The following is a 12,389-nucleotide window of genomic DNA, read 5'->3' on the forward strand; positions in this document are numbered from 1 at the left end:
GGCACAGAAAGAGAAATACCACATGTTCTCACTTATTGGTGGGAGCTAAAAATTAATATATAATTCACACACACACACACACACACACACACAAAAAAAAAAAAACCCAAAAACGGGGGGGGGAGAAGATATAACAACCACAATTACTTGAAGTTGATACGACAAGCAAACAGAAAGGACATTGTTGAGGGGGAGGGGGGAGGGAGGAGGGAGGGAGGTTTTGGTGATGGGCAACAATAATCAGCCACAATGTATATCAACAAAATAAAATTAAAAAAATAAAAAATAAATAAAAATAAAAAAAGAGTAAAATCCTCCAAAAAAAAAAAAAGAACACTCAGACACAGCGGGGGTCCTGTCGAGCAGTTCCGTTTATTATCATACAAGCACTTGCTTTTAAAGGCAAATGGGGAAGGGAGGTTTTTACATCCTCCAATCAGTTTAAAGGTTATAAGAGCATGTATCCTGTCTCAATGCCTACCTATTGCAATCATGCAGTGCTCATGAGTGCGGAAGCGTGTATTTGGCCAATAAAGGCTAAGGCAAGGTTCCCACAGACACTCCCACCCTACTTCCTCCCAGTGCCATCTTAGGCTGCCACGTTAATATGCCCTTGTGGGCCCATAATGGTGCTGCTTGTAATGTCACTTAAGGTAGCGTTAGTTTTTAAGGCCCAACACCCCTTATAGTGTTTTTGTAGGAAATGATAATAATGACAGCAACAAGTCATATTTACATAAAGCAAATATTTAATATCCATATTATGGATTTAATTGTGTCCTCCAAAAATTTAATGTGTTGAAGCTTGGTCGCCACTGTGACAGTGTTAAGAGGGTAGGAAATCCTATTATGATAATTGCAAGGTGGGGCCTTGGAAAGGTAATTAGATTGTGAGGATTGTACCCTTGTGAATGTATTGATCCATTCTTGGAATAGTGGACATGGTTCTGAGGAATTAAATAGAAGAGCACGTAAGAAGTTCTCTTTCTCTGTCCTGCCATGTGAGACTCCTACATTGCTGTAGAGCCACCACCAAGAAGACCCTCACCAGATGTCTTCCCTGGACTTTGGACTTCCCAGCCTCTGAAACCATAAGCAATAAATTTCATTTTCTTATAAATTACCCAGTTCCAGGTATTTTGTTATAAGCAAGAGACATGGATTAATGTATGCAATAATTCATTAATGTCTATCTGGAAATATTCAAATTTTTGCTTATCCTTCTACCTTCATTTAAGAAAGTCTCTCTCACACACACACACACACACACAGAAATTTGAGTAGCTTAAAAACATCAAAAGTTTTAAAACCATTCTAACATAGTAATTGGATGTCAGGTAATTTGAAACCTGTGCTGACATAATTTTGTTATGGTTTAAGAAATATGGGACTTTTATGACCCCATAAAAAGTTAACTAGGTAACATCTTTTTATGTTATGATGTGAAGTTTTATTGTGGGATCATTATCCAAAAATACCTAAGATCTATTTTACTACCAAAATTTGGATTTTGTCCAGAACAATTACGTTTTTTGAATTCATGGTCTTAACATCATTTCTATTTAATTTTTAAGTTCAAGGAAATGTGATAAGCACCATTAAACAAGAATTGGCTGTATTGCACCAGTACTAGCATTCCATAGAAGTTTTAACTTATCTTTGAACTCACATACTTTGTCAATTCTTTAAAATATTCTGTACTGGTATATGGATATTTGTACACTACTGCATATTGAAAATCAATAAGTATGGCAGATTTGTTATATTATTGATGTAATTATGTCCAATTTTTAAGTAAAATAATTAAATGTTTACAGTATTAATTATAATTATTTCTAAATCGGCTGAAAGTATGGCCATAACCTAGAAACTAGTCATTCAAGGAAGGTAAAAAAATAATAACCAGCTAACATTTGAGTGCTTACTATTTATTGTTTTAAGAACTTTTCAAGAATTAATTCATTTAAATAGCACCATAACCCTATTAGGTGAAAGTATTATTATTATTTCCATTTTACAGATTAAGAAAATCTGCATAATTTGTCCACAATCACTAATCTAGTCAGTTGTACACCAGAATCTGAACACAGACAATCAAATTCAAACACTTATATGTCAACAGTACCACACACCTGCTTCCAAAGAGTTAACAAAATTAATGGTCCATTGTCTTAGACGATTTCTGTTGCTTATTACAGAAATACCTGAAACTGCATAATTTATAAGAAAATAAAATTTATTGCTTACAGTTCTGGAGGTTGGAAAGTCCATTGTCTAGGGAATACCTCTAGGGAGAGCCTTGTTTGGTGGTGACTCCAGGGATATAGAGTATCACATGGCAAAATGGGAGAAGTAAGAGCTTCTCATGCGCTTTCCTTATAAAGCCATCAGAACCACACCCATGACCACCATTAACAATCAGTGGATTAATCCATTCACTACAGCGTGGTCCTTGCAATCTAATCACCTTTTCAAGGTCGCACCTTTCAATTAGCATTATAGGATTTCCAACCCTCTTAACACTGTCTCAGTGGGGGTTAAATTTCTAATACATGGAATTTTGGAAGACACAATTCAATCCACCGTATTTATATTTTCATTTGAATACCTTAAATTTACCTTATATGTAATATTAATTATCATAAAATTGAATATATGTGAGGAAAACAGAGTGAATTGCCTTTTTCTTTTCATTAGGTAGTAACAGATTTACACACTTTGAAAACAACCTAAAGAAAAACAATTTAAAAAGAAACTTTAGTGAAGTTTGCAAATGCAGAAAGATGTAATTTTCAACTTATCAAATTAAATCTTTAGGCTCAAGGATGAAGCAATGTCTACTTAACAACAGAACATTGGGATAGAATATAAAGAATTCATGAACTCTTCAAGATGTTTTATTAATATATTAGTAAATGAATAAATCACTATTGGAAAATGTTTTTGTTTTTTATGTAACCTACATCTCAGGATATAAGTTTTATTTTTTTTAATGCAAGGGGCAATAATCAATGATTTTGCCTATTTCGTTAAAGTAAAAAATCATTGTTATCAATACATCTTATCTCTTTGGTGTTAAAACTCAACTGAATAAAATCTGATTAGAAGTTTAATTTTGTAATGAGAAACAACTTTTTAAAAAGGAGATTCATAAAGCAACTTATTTTTTTAAAGTAAATTAAAACAATCCTGATACATCATAGGGATGGTTTATTTTACATGTATGTTAATGAACACACTTCAGGTGTTCTAAATTTTAAATTCAGTAATTTTATAGTACCAAACCTATAATATGGCCTAGGAATATAGTGCTGTGTAGAATGGCAAAAGGGATTGCAGAATCCTTGTTTGCACGGGGTTGCCAGAAAAATTCAGTTCAATCCAAATATTTGAATTTCAGATAAAGAATGGATATTTATTTAGTATAAGTATGTCCCACTTGGGTCTTAGAAGTATTCATTGTTTATCTGAAATTCAAAGTTAACTGGGCATCTTGTATTTTTCCTGGGTAAATTTGGCAACTTTGTGTATGCCACATGACTCTTTGGACCTCAGTTAGATTATCAGACAATTAATCCATGTTATCTTTATCATAGCTTCAGATTGAGATTCTTTGAAATTCTGCTTCAATATATTTTCCTAAAATAGTGAAGTTGCTTCATATTACTATGAAGTGTAATTAAGCAAATGTTATTAATAAGCAAAATGCAGTATGGTTTTTAATGCATTAACAAGACTACATAGATACAGGAATTGGTTACATTCTCTAAGTATCCACACATATTTTGGTTAAAAAATAAATCAGTTGTTCATTTACCATTGTTAATGGTAAATAAAGAAACTGCTTTGAAGAAATTATTGTAGAAATATTTGCATAAAAGTATTTATAAGTATACATAAATGTGTAGCTTCTTGCTATAGAAACTCATGTTTTTTGCTGTTTAAAATTATACTTTAAACTTGTAGTCAGTCACCCTTTCATTCAATTCTCATTGTTAATTTGAACAGATAATTTAGAAAGACTAGTGGAGCACAAAATGTATTTGTCTTGTTAATTTTGTTAACAATTGATTCTACAAGGAGAGTTCATTTTCATAAATAGCTATGACAGTTGCCTAGTTAAAAGCATGAATTCTTCATTCAGCAAATATTCTCCAAAGTGAAAACATAATGCTTCCTCTTTATTTTCATAACTCTTTGCTTAGAAAGTAACCCTATATAAACCGTTATGAAGATGAATAACATCCACTCATCCAGTAGAAATTCCTATAGCCTTTAAGAGGTCCATTTAGCAGAAAATGAGAAAAGACAAAATTTTTATACTGTTAAGAACATTATAATCCTAAAGAGACTCCAAGATAGCATTCACTTCTGCTTATAGAACAATGTAGATTAAATATTCCATATTTCCTTTTTGAAGAGGAAATAGGCTCTATAATCTTCCTCAGTACTTGACCTCATTTTGTGTCATGGATACTGAAGAAGTTGACCATTGCTGTGGTTTGAATGTGTCCCCCCAAAAGCATGTGTTGGAAACTTAATTGCTTTTGTAACATTATTAAGAAGTGGACCCTTAAGAGGTGATTAGGTCATGAGGGCTTCATTCTCATAAATTGATTAATATTGTAATTGCAAAAGTGAGTTCCTCATTAAAGGGCAAGTTTCTCCCTCCCTGTCCCTGCTTCTGCTCTTCTATTACGTGAAGAACAATGTTCCTCACCTCCAGAAGATACAGTGTTAAATGTTCCATCTTGGAAGTGGAGACCAGGCCCTTACCAGACACCAAACCTGCCTTTGTCTTGATGTAGGACTTCCCAGCTTCCAGACTGTGAGAAATAAATTTCTATTCTTTATAATTTACCCAGTCTCAGGTATTTTATTACAGCAGTACAAACACACAAAGACAATTGTATTTGAAAAGCTTTCTTAGGTAAAATTATACCTTTTGTACTGTCAATTCTGACAAAAAATTCCCAAATCAGAACATTATAATTATGAGTAATGACTTTATCTTATTTTTTACTTATAATAACTCCTATTTTGAGTTATAATTTCCATTTTTCATTATAAAAGTAACATTAGAGAAAATCAAAAACAAAGAAAAGATAATTAATAAAACCCCGTAATTCTATGACCTAATAAAATAATCTTGAGAAACATACTTCCTTCTAGCTCCTTTCCTATGTACTTACAGCTATCTACATAAATGTGTGTCATATTCATTTTATTGCACATATAATTTTCATTTGGTGAGTTACTGAATAATTAATTATGGTATAAATTGTTACTGTAATGGGTTATCCAATGGAGTGATTTTTAAAAATTGATTAATATCCATTAATTCTTTTATTTTAATATCTACAAGGTGAATATCTGGAGCTTGTGAGAATTTTATAATTTTTGTAATTGTAGATGTCAGTTCTTATGAAAGGCTTTCTTTTGGAAAAGAAAGCAGTACTGTCCCTGTAAAGAATGTAAAATCTGTCCATTTTTTCTTAAATAGTCACTTTCCACCTAAATGAAAAAGTTTCAAACTGAGATGTTAACCGTTTTGTTAAGTAATATAATGTGGCTTATTTTTGGACTGCATACTTAAAGCATGAATCACTTACATTTTTAAAATCACTTTACATTTTGACTGGTTTGCTCGTATGCATTGCCAACCACAGATTTTATTTAAGTTTGAATAATCCGGAGTATGACAATGTTTTAGAATGATTAGGTGGGGATGAGGTGGTCTTCTATAAAAATTTCAGGGAAGTTTCAGTCATTTTCAGATGGGAATAATCAGTTCTTAGACTGGGGTTCACATGGTGGTTATTTTGCAAACAGACCATTGGACACAAAGTTGAGCCTCTCCTTAACTCTCAAGGACCAGAGGACTCTTACTATGTTTAGGAATTGTGAACCACGTGCTTGTGACGTAGAAGTATTTTTCAGTAAAATACTTGGTAACACTTGGCAGTGCTTTGAGAAGTTGAAAAAAAACTATATTTATACACAATAGGAATAAGTGTGCAAAAGCATCATAAGGAATTCTGGGGCCTCCAGGTCAGCATAGAATAGTGAAATAAAGAATAAGCAGAGGCAGCAAATGATGACGAACATGAATGATTCTTAAAGCATGTAAGAATGAACCCCAAATTCAAAAAAAGTTCTACAAAAATCCTAAAAATATTCTCACATCTTCACAGGTTAATTGCATTAGTAAGTTGCAACCAAATCCATTTTTCATTTTACATCTCTCTCTCCTGAGATATTTTTCACGGGAATAATTTTTATTTGCCACAGAAATAAATGGTAAAATAAAATTCACTTAAAAAAAACTTGCATTATACACAACTTTCACAGAAATAATCTATTTAGTACTTTGAACAAAACTATACTTATATATCTAGTTTTATACCCTATCAAACATCAAGATTTAAAAAAATAAAAATTTAGTCCAAAATTCATAATACTACAAAGTATTATGGCTATAGAATCTTTAAAATAATAAAATGCTTTTATCAGTACTTTTTAAAAAATGACATAAGTTTGTTACTCCTCTATTCCCCGACAATAATTGTTTAAAATTTTTTTATTAGAAAATACTCAAACAATTATAACTGAATATAGCAGTTATTCAAATATTTGAAAAAAAAATTGACTGTTCTTCACATGTTTGGAATTACATCTATACTACTTTTCTTGCCTTAATAAATGCACCTCTCCTTAAGGTAAGATATTTTAAATCTCTACCATTTTTTTATTTTGACATCAATTAAATAATTTCTTTAATTTCAGTAGGTCTTTATGTCATGTTTACCATGTCTTCACCTGAGTACTGGCTAAAACACAAAGAAATATGGAATGATATCTTCCCTCCAGAAAAGGTTAGACACCTTTAAAACAAAATTACACGACTAGAGACAACTGCTGGTAATTATTTACCTGATCTAAATCAGTTATTTACAATACACATTTTTAAAAATGACAATCCATGACTACTTTTTTTTTCTTTTTAAGCCCAAATTATACTCAGTTCTGAATTATTACCTTTAAAACCTCTTCCCCTACAAAGATGAAATAAAATCAAAGCTGTAGTCTTTCCAATTTCTTTTAAAAGAAAGCTGTTCTTTTTCTTCTTGTCAACATCCACTGAGTGTCTGAAAGATGGATCCCCTGTCTCAATTCCACCCCAACATTATAAAATGTAATAGCTTTGCTTTCTTTGAAGATCATCAGAATGTACTTGTTGAACTTCTTCTAAGCCTTTTGGAATGAGCTCACAGAAATAATAAACATTTATTTTTCATTTTAACTGCTGTTTATGTGCCAGAAAATGGGCCAGTGCTTTGTTATACATTATCTTGTATAATTTGTCGAAAAGATTTAGGATAAATTTTCCATTTTTAAAGCCAAACACTGAGAGAAATTGGACTATTGTGCAAACATTACAATTAAATGGGGCAGTCCCAATGTTCCCCTAAAAGTTCCTCCCTTACCTATCCCTGCAACCCCAGCCAGATCAGGCCTTTGCTGGGGGAAGAGAGTCAGGGAGTCAAGAAAACCTGCTTGGCCAAACAAGATGGGCTGAATTCCTTGAAGCAGCAATAAAGCATGGTGACCAATAAGGTAAGAATAAAGTTAGTTAAACATATACTTTCATTAGGCTAAAAACTTGATTAGAAAGTCAGGATGTTGGTTTCTTAACTGAATGCCTTATGGCTAAGGTAACATGGGTAACACCAATCTCGAGTTATTTTTGTACACCATCTGCAGCTACAAGCCTGCTTTAAAGTGCACACACCCTGGATCCTAAGGCTCCAAGAAAAAATATCACTTAAGATACCAGGAATAGTTGTGCTGACTTCACCCCTTACCAGTCAGCTCCCCATATGACTCCCTAGGCTCCCACTTATGATTTTTCTTTGTAAATGCTTGTGATTTTTAAACTATCTGGGAGTATGAGGTCTTTAAGTTTCTTTAGCTGCCTCATGCTCCTTTGAGTGACCATTCAAATAACTACTGATCTTTATCACTGCAAACTTTGATGTGACAGCCTTCTTAGTCATTGAGGTGGCAGATGACAGACCTCTATCACTTCAGTAACAACAGAAAGTTAGTAAAAGAGGCAAAATTCAGTTCTAGTTCTGTCTGATTGCAGAGCCTATACTCTTAAAATTGTTCTATTCTGTACCTTTCCTCAGTCCCTTTGCAACATTAAAAACTAACTACTACAAATGGTATTTAAGCTTTCAAAAAACAGGCATTCTGGCCGGAAAAGAAGTTACTGCAGTATCAAGGTCTCCTTTTCATTGTGTCCCTCCTGGTAGTAGTCCCAACTTACAGACTCTTTACTGAACTGGCTTTTTTATGAGCTCAGGCACTTGGCTGTTACCAGCTTCAGCATATTCCTCAGCATTCCTCTACTGCCTACCAGATACTCAAAATCAGGTGTGAAATGTCTCATTATAATATTTTATCTACACTCTTTAGTATCTATAGCAAACCCAGGTCACAACTCATCTTTTGATAAATGTAATTGAATACAAGCAGTAGTTTATTTACACTTGGAAGAGTAAACGTTTCGGTCACATCCATTCAATCAATTTGTTATTTTATTGAAACTACTCCTGGTTGTGAAACTGTGAAGCAGGTTTGCCTGACATTGTCTTACAAATGCCAAAATTAAAAACTTAGCCCTTGGGGAGAAAAGAATAGCAATAATAACCTCCACAAAAGCAAGAAAAACACCATTTCTTAGCTTACTTTCTGATTTGCACTCCAAATTCCCAACTGTCTATCAGCTAAAAATCCCAGTAGCTATATTTTTTCACTGTCAGAAAATAATTTAAAATATCTTCTGCCTGCATAGACACAGCGCTCTCCCTCTTATAAGCCTACAATTTACATCTTTTAAGATTTAAATACATGACTGATTGCAGCAGGGAAGTGATGTGAACTTTATAGCATTCTGCAAACTGCTGCTCTGAGACTAAAAAGAGGGGTAGAAGATTCAATCACTATTTATCTGATCTTAAGATTTTGCTATGTCAGTGAAAAATATGTGTTAGGGGACAGGACACTCAATCTGCTACGGTCCAGCATACCAATTGCATAAGCTGTAATTTGTTATCTGGATAAAGAAATATTTTGGAATCACAGCTGGAGTTGGATACTTAGAAGGTTTGCTGAGAAACAAATTCAATATATTAGATTTACTCCATCTTTACACCTTTTAAAATATGTCCCTTGACTATAATTATGCTATGTGATTTTTTTTTTTGAAGGGGCATGTGTCGAGGCATTCACACCTTAACATATTCTTGGTTTTAACTTTATTTTTCAGTTTTTAGTCAAATAATATACCATTTACAGATAAATCTTGGGAAAAAATGTTTGAGTTTCATAGCTTAAAGGATTCCTGTGAGTGTTATCAACTTATTTTTAGGTGAGATAACTGAGGTATAGGAAGACAGCTAGCTAGCAGAAGTGTGGGAAACATCTGATTTTTCTCACTTTAGGTCATTCATTAGCTACTCAAGGCAGCAGGTAATAGTTGAGAACTGAAGAGCTTTTTATGTGCTGTTTCATTCAATATGTTATTATTTACACAGTTTGAAGTTTAGTAGCTATCTCTGCAAGAGTGAAATACATATTTTTTTAAAAAAATCAAACAATCTAATAGAGACTATTCATCATGAAAAGATTCATAAGGAGTTTTTATTTTATTTAGTTACTCTCACTCAATTTCCTCATCTTTCAACTGTGATGATAGCAGTGTCTCGCTCAAAGGCTTGTTTAAAGGAGTGCTGGGATGGGGATGTGTAAAGCGCTTGGAATAACACCTGGGCACGTGGTGAGTACTATGTAGAAGTGTTTGCTGTCATTAGAGACTTCTCATTCTAGAAAATAGTTAAAAACCAGTTGAAGCACGATTTTATTAGTGAAACATAAAACCAAATAAATTTTCTCCATGGATAAGATGGCTAGTGCTATTTTAGCTTGGAAGGAAGTGAAGTGTCTAAAAGGTATAATTAACAGTTTACATAGTGGCTTATCTAACACAAACTAGCTTCAGCTATGATTCATTTGAACAGTTGAGGCAGAATAATGAGATAGAGAAGTCACTTTTATGACGTCCACTGCTATTTGTCAGAGTCTATGCTTCCAGGTCCTAATATTTTATATATGATTACTTTTAATTAGCAGAAAGAGTGAGGGAGCAGGACAAGAAAAACATGGAGAAAATTTGTATTAAATTCATTGAATTGTATGTTATAGATATTTTTATGGAATATTGGCATCCTGAAAGTAATACTTAAACAATTTCTCAGCATGGCATAATCTATGTCTGCATATATTTTGCATAAGTTATTACCTTCTACAAGGATGAAAATGAGAATTGTTTAAAATAGGGTATGCTGGATAGTGAATCAAATTTCCCTAGTATGTAAATTATTTCCTGGGAATGAATAAGGCACATTGGGAGTAATTTAATAAATGATACCCTGGAGGTCTGAATGGATTAATGAAGTTGATTATCCTTTTCCTGCAGAAGGAGAAAACTGTCACTCTGCAGTTAGCCTAAAATGAGCTCTCCACAGTGTCACTTCAAGGTATTTTGTGGGGAGAAAGGATATAAATATAGGTGCCCCATTTAATTCTTTTTTGGATAGAGAGACTTTACATGATTACTTTCCTTCTTGGTGTGGTATCATTAGCAAAGAAACATATAGTCTTATTAGAGCAAAAGAGTGAGCTGGTTCCATGAAAAAAACATATGTACCCTGATGCTGTGCAGTCTTGGCTAAGGTAAATTCTATATTCTTTCTCTCCTAACTATTGAAGTTTAAGGCTGCACCAGGTCTTTTCTGCTTCACAGGTATTTTTCCATAAAGCACTTCCGTGGAATGTGCTTAGGCTCTTTACAAAGTCACAAACAAAAAGCTAGATGCATATAAGTCCCAATAAGAAAACATAGCCTCTTATCCTTTTATTCAAAATAACTATGTTAGTCTTCTACTGCTGTGTGAAAAATTATCACAAATGTTAAAACTTAAATCAACAAAATGTATTATCTTACCATCTTAGTTTGGGCTGCTATAACAAAAATACTATAGACTGGGTAACTTAAACAACAGGAATTTATTTGGCACAGTTCTGGAGGCTGGGAAGTCCAAGATCAAATTGCTGGCCAACTTGGGTCCTGATGAAGACACTCGTCCTTGTTTACAGGTGGCAGTTTTCTTAATATATTCTCACATGGCACAGACAAAGAAAGTTTGAGTTTCTTTATCTCCTTTCAAGGATACTAATCCCGTCAAGGGGGCCTCATCCTCATGACTTCATCTAAATTTAATTACTTCCCAAAGGCCCCACCTCCTAATACTGTTTAATTGAGGGTTAGGGTTTCAACATATGAATTGTGGGGACATGGGTTTATTGGGTCATCTGCTCAGGGTCTTACAGACTGAAATCAAGGCATCAGCTGTAGCTGCAATTTCATCTGAGTCTCAGATTCCTCTTCCAAGCACATTCAGGTAGTTGGCAAAATTATCCTCCTTGATGATGTAGGACTGAGTTTCCTACTTTTTTGATAGTTAGTTGTTGGTCAAGAATGTTTCCAGTTCCTAAAGGCCACCTTCAGGTTCTACCTCTGTGGTCCATAGCATTTGCTCTTTTGAAGCAAGGAGTCCCTCGCTTTAAGGGCTCACTAATGGTGTTGTCCACACAGGATAATTCAGTATTTGATTAATTCAAAGTCAGTGGATTAGTGAGTTTAATTACATCTGCAAAACCCCATTTGCCATATAAGGTAACATAATCACAGGAGAGTTTTCTCATTATATTTATAGGACCTGTGCACATCCAACAGAATAAAATTAAACAGAGCATGAATTGCTGGGGGTTATATTTGGACTCCATGAACCACAGAATATACTTTTTTCTTCCTGTCTGGGTACACAAGTGCAGATGTGCACATGTGTGCATTCACACACACAAGCACACACACTAAAAAATAGAATACATACTCGTATATCAAAGTATGGGCTTACAAAAAAAAAAATTCCAGGCTTCCAGTTGGTAGCCCAGAATACTTCCCAGGTAGTCTGACATTGAAAAAAAAAAAAAAAAAAAAAAAATCTATCTATTTGTTCAAAAAATAAAATCTGACTATCTATGCATCTAAAAATTAAGTGCAGTAGAATTAGGTCTACATTTAAACATTACAGTGCAGATTGTATTCAGTGTTGTAAAAAGGGAAATGAAAAAATTATTGTGTAGTAGGAAAAAGGACAGATTAATTTCAGGGGATTTGCAGAGGAAAAATGAAAACTTGAAGACACCCCAGTGGAGGACAAGTTAGATTAGAGCCAGGCTTTCAAAGTTGTGTAAGATTT

This window comes from Cynocephalus volans, chromosome 9 (genome assembly GCF_027409185.1).
Source record: "Cynocephalus volans isolate mCynVol1 chromosome 9, mCynVol1.pri, whole genome shotgun sequence".
Classification (NCBI taxonomy): Eukaryota; Metazoa; Chordata; class Mammalia; order Dermoptera; family Cynocephalidae; genus Cynocephalus; species Cynocephalus volans.